Consider the following 18,204-nt stretch of genomic DNA (forward strand, 5'->3'; position numbering starts at 1 on the left):
ATTACACTGCAAAAAACGTTTCATCTATAAACCATATCAAATAGACTGCATTCAGCTGGTCTTTCATTTTGCCTTCCTCTTTCATGGCACATATAGCCAGCAGAGTTTCCTGTGAGCATCTACCCTAGTCTAAACCTGAAGAAGATGGGTTGAGGACTCTATCTACACAGATGTTCCATGTGGTCTTAAATATATCAATAACTTGCATTATCAACTTCACAAGGGAGGTGCTCCAAAGTTGTCACCCATACTCCTAGAAAGCTGTTTCTAAGGCCAAAGTTTTACCACTTGTGCCTGTCACTGCACACTCATTTGCCTACACAAGCAAGAAGACGGAACTGCCAAATAACAATTCCAAGCATAAGTACCACTGTAGTCTCACATTGTAACAAGACTCTAAAGCCTTTTATGGAAAAGACTCCTACAACATGGACTGGTTTTTGTGGTCTCCCGCAGTATCTCTATATCCTGCTAAATTTCCAGAATCAAAACTGAACACAAATTCCAGCAGAATTCTACTAAGTCCTGGGTACAGAAATAAACAGCATGCCTCTTTTCTATCTGGAAATCCTGTTAAAGTATATCAGGAACCCATCAAGGGGCTCTTGGCCAGAGCTGATTAGAAAGACACCTTCTGCTGAGGAAGTTTCAACTACTTTCCCACCCTGGGATAATCTCTGGATCATGGTTTAAGGCTGTTTCTTATGCTGTACACACAAATTTACATTCTTTCCTGTGCTTTACTTGGCTATAGTAGAACTAAACAGAATGATGGCAAATCTTGAAAAAGGAGCTAAAAACCAGACAAGGAGAGAAACTGAATAACCCATTAAATCATGAACATGTCCTATAGAAGTTGTGTGCAAGTATGCTGTGAGTCAAAAAGGAGAAAGTCTTCTGTCCCATTATCCATCTTTGAAATTGCCTGGGAAACCATCATATTGATGGAATGGATCTGACACCATCCCACAGAATTAATTTCACAATTGAACACTGATCTTCAAAATAGTTACTAGTTGCTGATGGTATTTGGAAGGAAAGTGTCCCTTCATTCTAGCACCCCAGCATTTTTGTATGCACTATTACTTCAAATTGTTTGAACATTTTGGACAACATGGGCACCCATTTTATTGACTGGCTTTAGTCATATGCATTTACAGTTGTCTTCAGTACAGACTGAAACTTTCATTTTAGGGCAACAGATTGTATCTTGAAATGAACGCAGTCAAAGGGAGTTTAACACACCGATCTACCCTGTTCCACTATGGTCCATCAGGTATTTATCTGTAAAGCCCAAGGGCCAAAGGCCAGACTTTAGGAACTCTGTTACATTATCTTACGTTTCATTTTGCAACATTAGTTGCACAAGCATGAAAGTATAAACAGCATGATGCTTCCTTATCAGTGCTCTGTCTCCTCCAAGATTTATCCAGAAGCCAGAAGTAGATTCCTCATCATCATCACTGACTGACTTTGCAGATACTGGGTTACCCTATCAGTAAGCCTTCTGAGAGAAAGTCCTTGCTTACATACACATTCTTTCTTCACTAACAAGGAAATAATTCAAACTAATGTAAGATTGCTTGCTACAAACACAGTCATGCACACATATATGTGTATATATATACACACACACATTTCATACACAGGGCCTTAAGCCTAGAACCACAGGGAACCTGCTGGTGGAAGCTGTTAGTAAGAGACGGTCAGAAAATCAGGTCTATCTGCCAGCTTATAGCTGCAACTTCCCCAAGGTTTTTGTGCCCAAGTGCTTAAAGTTCAAAAAACTGTGGTCTATCGACTCTAGCTGGAATTTCTCACTCAGCCTTTGGCCATGGAGTGAAACACAGGGCTTATTATTGAGTCATTAGTTTGGCCTAAGTCAAAAAACTGACTGGCCACTGGAGAAATGTTTCACCTTCAGGTCACTGGTTTGTATCCAGTACAGGTCAGTAGTAGATAAAAGCCATAAACATCAGACAGTTGTTTACAGTCTGATGCAAAATTAATTTGCCAACTTACCAGTTTCACTGCATACTGCAGGATCTACATCATCAATGACCCTCACAACAACTTTAGACATTCAGCAAAGACTAAATGAAAGCCTGAGCTTCTATGCTGAGTGATGGGATGTGGAGTCTTCAGATCAAAGCTGAAATACACTGATAAGCCAGAACAGCTTGTGTCACCACTGCTTGCATTCAACTATCCAAAGACAAGAGGAAAGAGACTATGGTTCGCAGAGAGTTCAGCTTAGAGCCTTAAAGTAATACTAAAATCTATTAAAAAAGTACAGCCTGTTTTTAGCAAATATTTTCCTAACTACAGATGTAAGTAGAAGGCACAGTTGCTTCTGTCAATACCCTGAAAGCACCAAAATTCTTTTCATCTAGCCTATATTAGGTGCTAGGAAAATGTTAATGTTGACCATGAGGTGCGATTTAAAAGAATCTCTTTAAACACACCTTGGTTACATCTGGTTAGTTACAGTAAGTTCATCAGTGATGTTACGCCCAGTTACTTTTTCAAGGAATGTCAACATTTGAGGGCTGTAACTTACTGGCAGTTTAGTGTTATCCTGGGATTAATATGAGAGGAGAGAAGTGGGCTGTGAGTTACAAGGGGATGTGTACTGCAAGAGATTTGGCAGGCCAGAGCTCTCATTAGGCCAAAATTAGGGATGTCCTAGGTCTGTATGTATGCTATTAATCACTACCTGGGGCTTACCAACAAAAGTGGGTTTTCCACTAAAAAATTCATTGCGCATTTCAAGAGGAAAAGAATTACCCTATTTGTAGAGTCCAGATTTGGGGAAAAAAACACACCAGAATTTCTTCAAATTCTCTTCAAAACATTCTAAAATCAGACAGAAGGCTTCAGAAGAGAAAATTGTTTTCTACTCCTGCCTTCAAGCAGCACTATTCTATCTCAAAATTTATTAAGTATTTACTAGCCTGAGTTGACAGAAAAGATAATCTTCAAGCCATCAGCACATTTAACAGCATCAAAGTAAGTAGATTTATAATTAGGGAATTAGCCATTAGGAGAATTAAGATTCCTGTTCTTTGATTAAGATTCCTGTTCTTTGAAAGAGTCCCAGTTAACAGATCCAGTATATAGTAGAGATTCGTCTAAATGTGTAACCTTGCGTATGAATTGTTAAACAGGTGTAACAGGCATAGCAGAAAAAAAGAAGAGCATATATAGAAAATGACAGTAATAAAGAAAAGTACAAAACAGACAAAAATGTAGCATCATAAACTCCAAGAATATTTCCAGCTGGAAGAGACCTCAGGTCTCTCATCCTACCTCCTGTATCTGGGACAACTATCTCAGACCAGCTTACTCAGGCCTTTACCCATCCAGATTTTGAAAACCACTAATGATACAGACAGTACAACTGCTCTCTGCAGTCTGTATTGTTCAGAGTGTAAATGGAAAGAAAGAAACAGGCAGTCCAAAATATGCAGAAGGAAACACAAAAAAACCTCAACGTGATACCAGGACTGCCACAAAAAGAAAAAAAAGGTAAGGGAAGAAAATACAGTTAGTTTAAAAATAAGAAAACAAGTACAGGAAAACATTTTTTAGTACTTCAATTTATCCAGAAGCCTAATGTGAAGGGTCTGATTCTTTAATCCTTGATTTTGTAAAATAAAACAATAATCCAAAACCAAACCAAACCAGGAAATCTTTATGCCCTTTAAGCCACCTCGGCATAGACTCCAGAACCTGAGGTACCTCAAATCACCAGCTGCTTTCAAACAGTTAGGCTGCAGCAAGCCTGCTGAGCTGTGTTTGACACATTTCTGCCAAAACTTTAAGGATAAACAATGAATGACACTATTTTGTAAGTTGAAATTTGTAGTTACATCAGATACAAAGCTGATCGCAAGCCCTCCAACTAAACACATCAACAATATGGCTGTTATAATGTTTCCCATTTCAAGGAACTGGGAAATGGCAGGAAAGCATGGCAGGGCCATTTTTAGGGCTGGTGAATTGAGAGATTTAGATAAACATGTTAAGTTTTGTTTCCTGGACTATTTGTTCTGTTATCACAATTCTGATGGCAGAACCTTCAAGCACAGGACAGCTTTAATGTTGTTGGAAATAGGGAAGAGGAAGAATATTTGCTATCAACTCTGTTGCCACTACATGATCAAGCCAGATGAAGACAAAAATGGAAGAACAAAATTATCATCACTTGGAGCTGACAGTAACGAGACACTCAGGACTACTACAGCTCAGATACTGAAAGCACAAGGCCCTGGCTGGAAGAGTTTATGCTGACTGCAACTAGTTCTATGAGACTAAGGGGTAAAAAATATTTTCTGTTCAGACCCTCCTACCTTTCTTAACTGATGTGACTTGGTATCACTAGGTCTTAATGTCTTCATTTAATGTTTGAAAGACCAGTGTGTCAACAAGAGTATGACTGCCTCAATAATTGAATCGATACAGAATTGTGTCCCTGGAGGTAGAGAGGAGACTGGAAAGACTGCAGAGGCAGCCAATGAGAAAAACAAAAGGCTTTCTTCTGAGGTTAACTATGAGGGAGTGTATGCCATGTAACGTTTTGGTGATCACCATGCTCATTCCACAACGGACAGCCCCATGAGATAACATTAAAATCTATACCTGTCCTCTTCTTAAGGTTCAGACAATAATACCAAAGGTATTATTGCTACCAAAGGTAGCAAGATTATTTTAGCATTCCAAGTAAGTAATCAGGTGATGACAGGAAGCCACATCTGACCATCTGAACTAAGAAAACCCCACAGAGCTTCAAGCGCCCATGACGCAGTCTTTTCCAATTGAGTGTAAATAGGACATGTCACCTCACCCAACACCCCAGACCACAATGTTTTGAAGGTAGCAAAGGAGGAAACCACACTGCAAAGAGGAAGCAACAAATGCAGTTTTAAAAAGCTTGCAGGTTTAAACCAACTCTACCATAACCAGAAACAGCTATTAAATTCTGAAATAATAACACACCATTAGCAATTAAACTGCTGGAACTGGACAGCAATCTCTCAAACATTTTCAATGGCACCATTGAGTGTAGGAATTGCTCACCACTATATGGAAGGCAACCACTGGCAAGGTATTGTTTATCAGAGTGATTAGAATATGGCACACCACTACCACAGGTACCTGTGCAAAATGCAAGACAAACACCATGTAATTTCACATGGAACTTAGATGCAGGGCTGACTGGGAAACAGTTTTGTTTTTATTTTATTCTTCACTGGTTTAGCAAAAGTAAAAACCTTGCAAAACAACATATTTTTAGTTTCAAGGGTGCAAGAATGGTGAGAAAGGAAAAAAAAAGAAGAAACATCCAGACAATAACCCAGATGTTATTTTGTGTAGCATGTCTCAAGTTATCATCAAGAACTTCTGCTCTGTCTCCTTTTTGTCTTCAAGATTTTTATTTTACCAGCAAAAACACACTACCACAGAATATGCTACTTCTGATAAAACACTTTTTTGTTTTCATTCATATCACAGTTGTCACAAAAATTTTCAGCACAATCAAAATAAGTACTTAATTCTGCTGAAATCTGCTGAAAATCCACTTGTTTACAGACATAGAAAGTGGCAATCATTACTTTATTTATTTAAAATGCTTTTGATTCAAAACTGCACTACACCAAAATGCAGGTGACTTCCTACCACCTTAGAAAGAACCACCAAATCCTGGGCTGAAGCTATAATAAAGTCAGTGTTGCCCTATATGGCATGGGCACATATTACATACCACTGAACTTTTCTTCAATCACTATTCAGCCTACAGGATACCTTCTTCGAACAAAGGAGGAAAACAAGGTATCCCTAAGGAAAATCCACAGCTCATTAAAATAAGTTTTCCAAGTCCTTTACACTGTCAAAATGGCACTAAGGTGATAGAATCTCCTCTCAGTCATAGGATCTTCTCATCCAAGCACTTCATTTTAACAGAAGGCAGGTTCATCTCAGGATATATCTACACTGTGTGTGGTAAATACTTGAAAGATGATGCTGTGCTGACCTCTCTGCCTCCATGACTCATCTGCTGCTGGAGCCCTCTGGATCCCAACAGCTCATCTCATGCTAGCTCACATGACCATCACAGCTCTGACTAAGAAGCAGATGCACCCTCAGGAAAAGCAGAACTGGGCAGTTTTGGACGGTAAGCCAGGACAAGGACTTGGCCAAAAGCCATTAAGGACTTGACATGTTGATCCCATGCTGTTCGGAGTACCTCATACTAACCTGGAGGAAAATAATGTCATCAGTCTTTTGCTAGTTTGCATGATTCTGCTGCACAACTAAAAGAACAAACTAAAGGCTCCATGAGGGTTTTGGCATTTTTAGCTGAACCCACTGTGAACTTTTCCTCTTGAGATTCAGACTCGGTCACTGACAGGCACTCTATTAGCTTGAAGGCACTAAAGTTTGTCCTAAACTTTATTCCTAGCAAACATTAACAAGAAAAGATTTACAGACTTCTAAAGCCCAAAAAATCCCTGCAGGCTCATCTTCTTAGTCACTCATTCTTCAGCGGGTAGCAGTTTTCAGTGGGTAGCATAACTCTCAAACATGACAAGCCCTGTTTCAAGTCTTAAAACAAAACATCAACATTATCAGATTGAAGTTAAAACTTCAGCTTGAAGGGAAAAGCAAGTTGGATGGTATTTATGAAAGTTCAGCAGCAGACGCTGATGATGACTGGACCCAAGAATTTGGTACTTGAGGCAAATGTTTACTGCCACTGAGATGTGACTGTAGGCCAAAGGGAGGCAAAATAATGTATTTCATAACATAAACAACAATAAATGAAAGACATGGCAGCTCAGCCTTCAGCACAAATGAGCTTGTCAAATCCCATCAGCTAGAATTTGAGCTGTTACCCTGCTGAAACGCCTACTGTTGTTTCTTGTGATCAAGTTTTACCTGAGCTCAGTAACCACAGGTCAGGCAACAGGCATCACAGCTTATTAATAAACCCTCCTACTGATCTTTGGAAGTGGTCTGTATTGCCTGACTCAAACAAAAACACACAAGAGAAAACATTTCATATTTTTGTTTAAGAAGCAAGTCCCCATTAGCGAGTAACTCAGCACAGCAGTGTCAGACAACCAAAAGGGTTGGTGTTGATCCCCCTCTAACTGCATCATTGTTCTGTTCCAAACTTGCCTGCTCTGGTTCCCTGTGAGAATGTCCCTTCTCTGGATGACCAGCAATTGGCTTAGAGTCTTCTGCCTTCAGGATGGCTTTGAGCACTACTGGATAGCAAGGAGCTAGCTAGCACCAAAAATTCTGTTTTAATTTCTTATAAAGTTCTCTAGTTGGTGCACATCAAAAGCACCCCATGTAATGAACAAACATGCAGCAAGCACAGACCATTGAGGACTTGTTTCAAAATCTCAGTGAAAAGCCCAAAGGTCCAAAATGAATCTTACTGGAGGAGCTGGTTGAACATGGGAGTTTTTTCATGCTTTCAGTTCACTTGAAAAAATATAGGACCTCCCATACAGTATACATTCCCAGAATGTCTTAGAGCCAAAAGCTTCAAACACTTTAAATAGAATTCTGTATTCAGACTGCTTATAATAAATTTTAATTATGCACCATCCTGCATAATTTACAGTTTTTCCTTAAACGCAAATTACAAAATCCAGCCTTCTAAGCAAAACCAATAAACAATTAAATTTGACAAGTCAAAAATCTATTATTTAAAAAAAAAATAAAAAAAATAATGAGAATTGAAAGATAAGCAAGGGAAGCAAAAAACTGGATGGAATCAGATATCTCAAGAACTCAAAAATTTATTTATTTTGTATGTAAGACATCAAAAATTTTTCCCCACTTCTTCAAAGCTACAGAGGCATAGCTGTCGAAGCCTGAAATTGTAGTTCCATACCCTTTTGCTTTTAAATTAAACAAATGATCTCAGTTTTTGGAGCAGTTTTTGACTCCAGGGAAACGATGCCATTAAGAGAGTGCCAGAAACACATCTAATTGATGCATGTCCCAAGAACGGCTCAAAAGAGGGCAGACATACCACATATAGATTTCAAGGAAATTGCTGAAAAGCCACAGAGCTTCAATAGAATGTGATATGTGAAACACAGCATATGAAAGACTCACTATCAAAAGGGTAAATTCAGTTTGGGAGATATTAATCTGATTACCTAACAGGTACTATGAATTGGATATGCTCCTCTGTGCACCAAATCCAACCTGGACAGTTGGAGGAGACTTTATGCTCTATTTTCTTGTGTGTAATTAACATTTAAGGGACGATCAAGTTACAGACACAAAGTTCCAAACTATTTTTTCTTTTTACAGTACATGTACAGTGACCAGTAACATCAGATTTTCTGACCATTTACTAAAGTGGCTTACACAGTCCACACCTTGACTTTGCTGCTCTCATTTTCAGTGTAATTATTTCTATGCACCCGCCTGACAGAAAATCAGTCCAGCAACATCCTTAAACAAAGCACTCCACACAGACCTCTGACACTAGATTTGTGCAGATTGAATTCCAGGCTAATTTTATGCAATGCAGATTTTAATCCAAATGATAGGCAACCTTAATATTTTTCTGCATCATATCCTCCTCTTTCCTTCTCACCATCGTTGGCAATTTTCAGGATCTGTTGACAAAACAGTAAGTAAAAATAAATCACCTGTTGCAGGCTCCTCCCCTTGTTGGATTTACAGAACAACGCCACTGTCAAGCCTCCATGCCTATAAATTATCAAGTCACTGGCCTAGCACTATCAGCTAGCTATTAAAACATTACTACTGTCCATTATGGTAATGAATGTTTTCAAAAGAACAAATTTGAAATCTATTTTTTATTTTGTTTAAGAACTCCACTTAAAATTGCAGAACAAGACTTAAAAATCAGATGTCTAATTAGGATATCTGTAACTTGTCATTTTATGCTAGAAAGGCTGTTTGCATGGCTTATTAAGCCCTTAGCCTTTGCAGGCTATACTAGCCACCACAAAAGGCTACCTTCTGTTTATTTCTCCATCAGCATCCTACATCCATGAGACTGTGCTCATGTGCACAGGTATACGAATACCAGAATCAGTTTCACAAAATACAGGGGAAGGCTTAGCCCATCTCCACTAGCACTGCTCTATATTGCTCTTAACTATTTTGAACGTAACATTCAATTCCTTCAGCTGTGAGAGACAGACACCAACCCCTCCTTTAAGGCAAGGAGTGCTCAGGGAGAAGGGTTTTGTGAAGGGTGGCTCGTGGCAGAAGCCGCAGCTGGTGCCCATCCAGCAGCTAACCGAGCCAGCCGCGCCACGAGGGCGCCGGGGCCCGCTGCCAGCCAACTGGCGGGGAGGAGAGTCCATGAAGAAAGACTGCGGCAGCGTGGGAGGACTATGACCTTTTGATCTCCGAGATGTTCCTGATGTACCAAAGTGACATGTCAGCTCTAATAAGCTGCACTCTCAGACTGGTGGCAGGGGCCTACAAATTACTGTGAGATCTGAAGGCATTTGTTGTGATGATCCTGGCCTGGATGGGGCATATCAGCGCTCCCCCAGCAGGACTATCTGACAGTCTGCCCCAACAATTCCCAGCCCGGGGTTGTAACCTCCAGCAGGGTCACAGCCGCACAGAGTGGGGTCGCAAGGCTGACAGAGATGTGATTGTTTATGTTAGTCTTCAGGGTCACAAGCTTGGCTGGGGTGAGTTCACCACCCAAAACAGAGGCACAAACCCAAACCATTTGGGAACAGCTGGCCTAACAGATTTTGCGTTCAGAAACAACTTCCGGATATTCAGCTAAAACGTGCCCAAACTACTGCCTTGCATATCCATGTGCCAGCCTGACACAAGAACTCCCCTGCCAGGTATCAGACTGGCTCAAATTACTCCTAAAGAATCATGGCTACATACTCAGTAGTAGCATCTGGTTTGCTTTCTTTGTGACAAATTTTCCATTGTTAACAGTGCAGCTATTCATTCTTGAGCCATTGTCTTTTCTACCCTTCCTGGTGCTAGTTAGGCATCAGCTCATGCAGGAAGATTCTCTAGGTTGCCTGAGGGACTGGAGCAACAGCAGGGCATTTTAGGAGAGCAGAAATTAGTAAAAACAAAGCCTTCCTTTAGTTAAACTCTGGGATTTTCCTCTTTCCACCATTTCTTCACCCATCTTTCTGTACTGGGCTGTGACCACTTGGGTTGCTCTCCTCTGAACACTTCTTTTTATTATTTTTTAGTGTAACTGATATTATGAGAAGACTAGCAGAGTCCAGACTAGATTAATTTTGTTCACATGAAGCATGCAAAATCTGCTCATGCTCTCTGTTTTAGTTAAAATAAGAAATAATGCACTGACCATATAATGTCTTTTATTGCTGTGTTATATTTGGGTTTCAGTGTAATATTTTTGGAGCAAACTGTCACCGGGAAGGAGTTCATTCACATGACACAGCACCCAGCTTCAACCTCCAAAAAAAGGCTGACAGGTTATAAACTTCCATCATTTAGGACAATAAATCATTATTGCAATAATCAAGCAGGAAATAGACACAAATTAAGCAGAAACACCAATGTGCTCTTTTTATGAATAAGGGGAATCATCAATCATAGAAACTGCCTGAGATTAACAAGGAGCCACTTTTTTCAAACATCCTGCAGTAAACCCGGAGGAAACCCAGCTGGAACTGCAACTAGAATATAGGCATGAGACTCTAAAATTATCCTCTGTCCCCCCACCCTCGCCTTCCATTTTGGTACAGCATTTGCACCTCAGGTCCCTCTTAACTGCTTCAAGTTCTGCAGGTGAGCCATATGTTTCACATAGTGCCACAAGCCAAATGTAATTAGCATAGTGGTGTTTTCCCATGTACCAAAATCCTTCTGGTCCCTTCTAGCTCCATCGGAAGAAAGATCCACTAACGGTACTATAAAACTCCAGAAGAAACGGGACTGCATGCTACTGATTGCTAAATATTTTTTCCCAGTCTCTGTACAGATTTAAGAATAACCCACAATGAGTTAAGACAGAATTTAACTGGTCATTGTGCACAGGGGCAAGTAATGTTCAGCTCTTTCTTACCCTTAAATTCCATTTTTTACAATGCAATTTGAAAGATAAATTCCACCAACAGTGAGGTGCAGCATGTAGGGCTGCAGAAGGAATTTGAACCAAGCCAGGCCTCATATTTCTGATTTAAACCACTGATTTACAGGACCACAGTAAAAAGTTCTATATTCACACACACTGAAATATGAGTTAATCTTACTTTTAAACATTTTTAGGGCATAAGGAAATGACCAACTGCAAATTCTTACAATACTTCACAGCTACATGCCATCAACTGAAACTCAGTGACTGGCCCATGCATGCTCTCAAGCTTAATGCAGTTACAGGAATACAGGAATAAGCTGATGTGTGCAGCAGAATCTACAGAAACCCATTTTACTTTGCACTGGTGCAGCACATACTCAGTTGCACTTTTTCTCAGTGGAGGTAAGATATTTAGCAGCCGAGAGGCAGCAACTTCTAACCACTCAACTATGACTGCAATAACTTCTGTTACTGTGCTTCTTATACAGACAAATGATTCCCAGCACATGTACCTGACGGGTTTTTGGATTACAAATCATTGATTACAGACTGTAAGTCACATCACATCTTCAGAAAGAAACCACAACAAAGCAGTAAAACTTTGCATGCGCTCACCGTGGCAATTAGGATATAAGGAATGGAGATTCTCTTAAACTGATATATAGAGGTCTTTGAATGCTACTGCTGACAGTTTTCAACATTTCTGTAGTCTAGATCAAGTGGCTATGCATATGTCATTCAGTTTGGAACTTCCACAGACACATACAGTCTCTGCAACACTCTTTTACAGAAAGATTAATCTTTTGATTAAAAAGCCGTTAAAATTTGGCTGGATGTTATTAAGTCACTACTTCCTACTTGGTGAAATATTGCATCAAAATTAGTACAGGCAAACATGACAACTGTTATCATGAAATCTAACTGCTCCATAAACCACCACAACCCTGCCTCATGCAGAAACAATCACGGTATCATTTCCCCTAATGGTTAATATCATTTGTTCCAGGCACAGTAATGATGGTGCACTTCCTTGTGCTGTTCTCTACAACGAGAAGGACTTTTTTCCTTTCACTGAAGCACAGGAGTGCAGATCACTTCCACTACTATTAAGAGCACAGTTACAAAAAATGTGAATATGTAGCAAACACAAGAATGAAATCCTATTTTGAGAAGACTTATTTTCCTCTACAGCATGTATTAATGAGTTTTATCAAGGTTGCTCCTCCTTCTGGTGCCCTCTGTTTACCTATCCTGAAGTGGATGTAATTTGCGGTCTTCCACCAGGTTAAGGAGCATGAGCTCCTTCTCACCTTTGAGATTATGTAAGGCTAACAATCTTCCATGAAAACTGGAGAAGTAACTCAAAGACAGAACAGACTGAAGGAATAAAAAGCTTCCCACAGAATTGTTAGCTGTCGAAGAGGATTACAGGGAGCAGATTCTTAAAATGCAGCTGAGACATGAAGTCCAGCAGCAAAATAAAGAATTAAAAGCAAACAACTCCAGCTGTTTCATTACTGAGCTCACATGAACCAGAACCAGTGACTTAAGCAACTCTATCAACTCTGACACTATAGTCAGAGATGCCCAAGGCTCAGAACTGGAGGCAAAATCCTGTAGCTCACTGAGCTCTCTTGTCCCATCATGGAAGGGTTCCTGATATTGGGCCTAAATACCGATCAAACCATCAGATGAGAATAATAATTCATATCAAAGCAAACACAGAGGCAAATCTCACTATGCTTCCCTTATCATCATGACTGTAGCAAAACCATGCAGCAAAAGCCATACTGTAGCACTTCCCAATCTCTGTAAGCCATAAACCAAGAAGAAAACTGCATTAGAGAATCACAGAATCGCAGAATGGTCAAGGCTGGAAGGGTCCACAGTGGATCACGTGGTCCTACCTCCCTGCTCAAGCAGGGTCATGCTAGAGTACATGGCACAAGTTTGCATCCAGATGGTTCTTGAATCTCTCCACTGAGGGAGACTCCATAATCTCTCTGGGCAATCTGTTCCAGTGCATGCTCACTCACACAGTGAAGAAGTTCTTCCTCATGTTCAGGTGGAACTTTCTGTGAATCAGTTTCTGCCCATTGCCTCTTGTCTTCTTACTTGGCACCACCAAGAAGACCCTGACTCCATCCTCTTGGTACTCTCCCTTCAGATATTTATATACACTGATAAGATCCCCTCTTCACCTTTACAGGAATGTGCTTTAATTTTTAGGGCTCACCCGCACACTAGTCTCAGCTGGGAAATTTACTCCTCAGTATGCATAGACATGGCCTAATTGTTGGAGTTCACCTTCCAAGCAATCTGGAAATACCATCTGTGTTATTTGTACTCATGGCCTTTTTGTGCATTTCAAATTTATTAAGTTTCACAGGGTCCTTATAAGGAGTCACAATCAAAAGACCTTTCTTACACCATGCCAGAAGGTTCTTGAGTTTCAACATGCTAATAACCTCCATACAGATTATACAATAATGTTAAAAAAATAAAGGGGGTTTAGTAACTATTCCCAAATTCTTAAGTCTCAGAAAATCAGAACAAATTCATATTAAAATGATATGGTATAATTTATGAACAGTCATATTCAAAAATATATTATAATTAACTGACATACTGTTTCTATGATCCAATACAAACTAGCTCCTCTTTCAATCAAATTTGTGTGAACCAGACTGCAATCAGTTTACAGAGCATTCAGCTAAAATACACCAAACTGTTATGATATTTTCCAATGCGTTTAAATTCCTCTCATTCTGGAGAACTTCACAAGGACATGAACTATTCTGCATTACCTTTAAAACTCCACTGAGGAAGTGTTTTAGAAAGTTGTTTAACAGCTGCTTGATTCATAAGCTCACACTTCCTGCAAAACAGGTATGTTTATGCTTCACAGAATACACTTTATTATTTTAATTAAGTCACCTGTGGGTCCAACCCTAAGCATTAAGTATACACATAAATCAGTAAATAAACAAACCTAAACCAAACAACAGCCTCTGATCTCTGGGGGCTCCTCAGTTCACCTGATAATTCCTTCATTGTTTTCACTCCGTTTGGCACCAGGACTGAAAAAAGATTTGAAAGGAGAGAAGCAATAAACTATAGAACTCATCTTACTGCGGTGAAGAGAAGGTCAATCCATTATTTTCCCCATAGGAATGTCTTGAAATATTAAGGAAAAAAAGTTGCAGAAAAAAAATAAAGCCCCCAAATTTTTTTAAAAAAGGTAAACTGATGCTGGAAGGATAAAGCAATTTAACCATAGTATGTCAAGGGGTCAAGGGCAAAGCACAGAAGAGAAGCTGAAGATTCCAGCTTCAAACCTTCTGCTCCTAAACTAAAGTAGGAAAATCCTGTGAGTGGGAGATATTACGGTAGCTTAGTGTTCTCCTGTCTCTACAACACAAAAGCCTACTTCTGTTCAACAGCTTAAACGAATTCAAGATCAGAGCAACGAAGATGAAAAGGTCAGACTAAACTCATTGCTCATACTGTGCACTAAAAATATACAATGCTATGACAAACCACTTGATGAACACAAATGGCAGAAAACTGAACATTGGCCTCTCCATGTCTAGTGTAAGTTTAGAGATGATTTTAAACACAAAATAATTCTGACTTTTTCAAACAAATATTTGAAATTACTAGCTGAGACTGAAGAAGCCTAAGACAGCATTCCTTTTTTTTTGCTTGACACTTTGTGCAGGGTGGGAGGCAGATACAGTTCTAGTTCATAGCAACACACCCCTGAATATTTTTCCAAGAAAGATGGAGTTTGGCTTTGATGTCTGTGAGAGGAAGTTAGAGTTTGCAGCTGGCAAATACATTAATAGCATAGGCGCTGGTGGACTAGAAGGGACTTCAAGTAGGTCATCTTGTCCTATCTCTGCAGCACACAAACGAAATACAAATTTTCCTGTCCACCTAGTGCTAAAATACACAAGCATAGAACTAGTTTCTAAAGACTTTTTATATTAGGTAAAATTTAGTCATGTGAACTTCACAAAAATAGTAAAAATAGTATAATCAAGGGCACAGAAAACTTGTTTAAAAAAATCCATTAATAGTCATACAAAATATTTCTACTCTTCATGAAGCCTAATTCAGCTTGAACTTTTTTTTTTTTTTTAAATAAGCTACTATTTTTATTGGGTAAGAGCTAATTTTTATATTGAAATGATAAAGCATTAGTTCTTAGGGTACTCCTGGGCTTGTCTGACCACCCCTGCAATGTAAAATAACTTTAGGCTTCTCCAAGTTGTCTTTGACTGGAAGAGCTAAACAGAAGCTATTCCACAAAGGACAGAAGTGAAACAGCAATTTCCACCATCACCCTCCAGACTATCCCCTCTGATGACACGGTTTGGGATGCCTATGTAAAAATGGTGAAGTTCCAAGAAAAAACTGAGTTCAATTCCTAGGGAAGAAGTGACAGCATTACATGTCTGAGGATTTTAGAGCTAGAGAAAAATATTGTTAGTCCTAACTCCTTCAGCTGATAATCTGACAAGTATGTAAAGGCCAAATGAACGCAAGGACTTAGACTATAAGTAGAGAAACTTTGATATCTTATTCATCACTTTAATTTGTGGCAAACTATGCATTTTTTTGTCTATCTGGAAGCAGAAGTATACACAGAACTGGGAATTTAGCTGGACATAACCATTTCCTACAAAAAAATCAACAAACAGTTCATGAATTCTTACACTGCTACATAAGTGGTGGGACTTTACAGCCAGCACTGCTTTTATAAATCCATTAATGTTCTCAAAAAAATCTAACATATCTTTAGGACACAAGTTTTGATGCACTAGATTACAACTTTACAGAAGACAAGCTCCGAGCCTGAAACAGCTTGACAATGTCCTTTCAGCTTGTTCATCAGATTAACTTCCTGTCACACATGAGATGAACAGCTTCCTTGGTTTCTTGCCTAATCTAACACATAACCCAAGCAATTCTCCTCTCAAGTACAATCACAGGCAAAAACAAAGGACACTATAACATTCCACTTCTTTCTAATAGCACATTTAGTTTGAAATTTTCATTTTTGCCTCTATCTAAGAAAGATTACCCTTTTAGCAAACCATTTATAGTGAAGGGACTCTGATTTCAGATAGGATTAAAACAACATATTAGACATATACAAACCAAGCAGTCTGAGTTGCTTACAGGACTAATAATGTGCTATGGGTCCTTTCACATCCAGGTCACTGGTTCAAATCCAGCTCTAGCTGGTGATGAGTGACAAGAAACAATGAGGTAAGAACCCAGTCAGAAATCTGGCCTCTTATCCCTGACTCTGCAAGATATACTCTGTGCACTTGGGCTACTCACCTAACTACTCTTTCCTGTAAATCTCACAACTACAATTTATTCTCCTGTAAATTCTCTTGTGAAAGAGTAGTAAGTATTATAATTATCATACTAACTCTAGAAGAATAATTAATTTAGGAGACTGAAAGTACAAAAGATTATCAGAAGTTTATTGCTGCTTTCAGGCTGTTCAAGAGTTAACATCCAAATACATTAAGGAGGAACTTTCTCAGGACAGGTCAATGCCGTGATATTAAAAGAGTCCACCAAAACACACTGGCCACACCTGTATCTTTTGATAGGAAGATAAACATGGAAATTAGATGTTGAATGAGCCTGAAATTCCACATTTACTCACAGGTAGACAGCAGGGGTTAAAAGTGATGAAAAATGGAAATCCAGAAGCAATCATTTTACAAATAAGAAAGACATAGGGAGAAAAGCATGTGGTGTGGAGATGCACTGTATTCTTCCATTACACAACACAGTAAGTAAATGCCAAATCAATGTTAGTCAAGAAAGGAGGAAAGGGAGAAAAGGAAAGGAGTCAGCGCTATATCCTTGATAAAACTTGAATTTCCAAAGGAGCCTGCACTGCTGATGTCTGTACTGTTCTTGTTCTGTGGCAAAACAAACACTTCCATTTTCAACAATTGTTATGCTGGCACATTTTACTACTTCAGATCCTGAATTAAAAACAAGGGATGAGATCAATAAAAGAATAAAACACAGAGCACCAATATATTTTAACTCATTCTTAAGTTACAAGGTGAAAAGCAGTGGTGGTAGTTTAGACACAACATGATAGATTCACTAATAACCTGTCACTGCTAGAAAAATCAGTATCTCTAGTGCAGCCCTGATTCTAAAATATTCTTGAATTACAGCTCATACACAGCACTGAGAATCTTTCATATGTGCTGGGAAATTTAGAAATGTTTCAACTATTCCATGTGTTTTTGCCTAAGTATCTTCAAATATTTTAACCACAGGACAAAAATATGTTTTACTGAAAACATATTTTGTAATTACTCCCACTTCAGAGTCAGCTGTTCCTTTCTTTCCAGAGGAAGCTCATCCATAGCAATTCTAAAGGATAAAGAGAAGCACAAGTACTGTGATCAAGACAATTTAATAAGAATGCACAACAACTTTGTGCCAAGAAGGAAATTACAAAGGTGAAAAATTATGCCCTTATCTTCCAAATCTAGTTACCAAATTTCAAATCATTCTGTCAGAGGTAGGGAGCAGTATTTTAGCCATGTACTTCATAGATACTTTGACAATGGGTGGAGCCAATAAAAGCCACATGCACAATTCCAAAACTGTTTAATGGGCCGCACTTTGCCAGACGCCTATGGACAAAATTACAAAGTAAACACATCAATCAGTGTTAAGGCATTGCACTGAAGTTACTTGCTACTCCCTGACATTCTATTTAAATCTACTTTCAACCTCTTTCTCTTGTCCACTGAAAGGAGTTGCAGAAATAATGTCAATTTTAACCACTGCTTAGTCATTTTTGCCACGGAGCTGTACTTGTGTGAAGTCAGACAAGCTTGAGACAACTGTGTGTGATCAACCTGAACACAGAGAAGCTGATCAGAACCACCAGAAAGTGCAGTAAGGAGACAAAGAGGGGAAATACCCATGTTATGCAAAGTGGAAAGTCTACATGCAATTATCACGCCTTCGCAAGAAGGATGAGCATTGCTTTGCATCATACATTTGGGTCCATCCATGAACTGAACACTAAGTAACAAAGTTCTCTGTCCCTC

At 39.1% G+C, this 18,204-nt stretch overlaps 1 protein-coding gene across 3 annotated transcripts in view; it reads right to left on the bottom strand.

Moving 5' to 3' along the window:
* The window catches only part of RAD51B (RAD51 paralog B), a 365,975-nt gene that overhangs the window by 193,904 nt on the left and 153,867 nt on the right, over window positions 1-18,204 (bottom strand). The window lies entirely within an intron of this gene.

The sequence above is a fragment of the Sylvia atricapilla genome, chromosome 6, assembly GCF_009819655.1.
Source record: "Sylvia atricapilla isolate bSylAtr1 chromosome 6, bSylAtr1.pri, whole genome shotgun sequence".
In the NCBI taxonomy this organism is placed as follows: Eukaryota; Metazoa; Chordata; class Aves; order Passeriformes; family Sylviidae; genus Sylvia; species Sylvia atricapilla.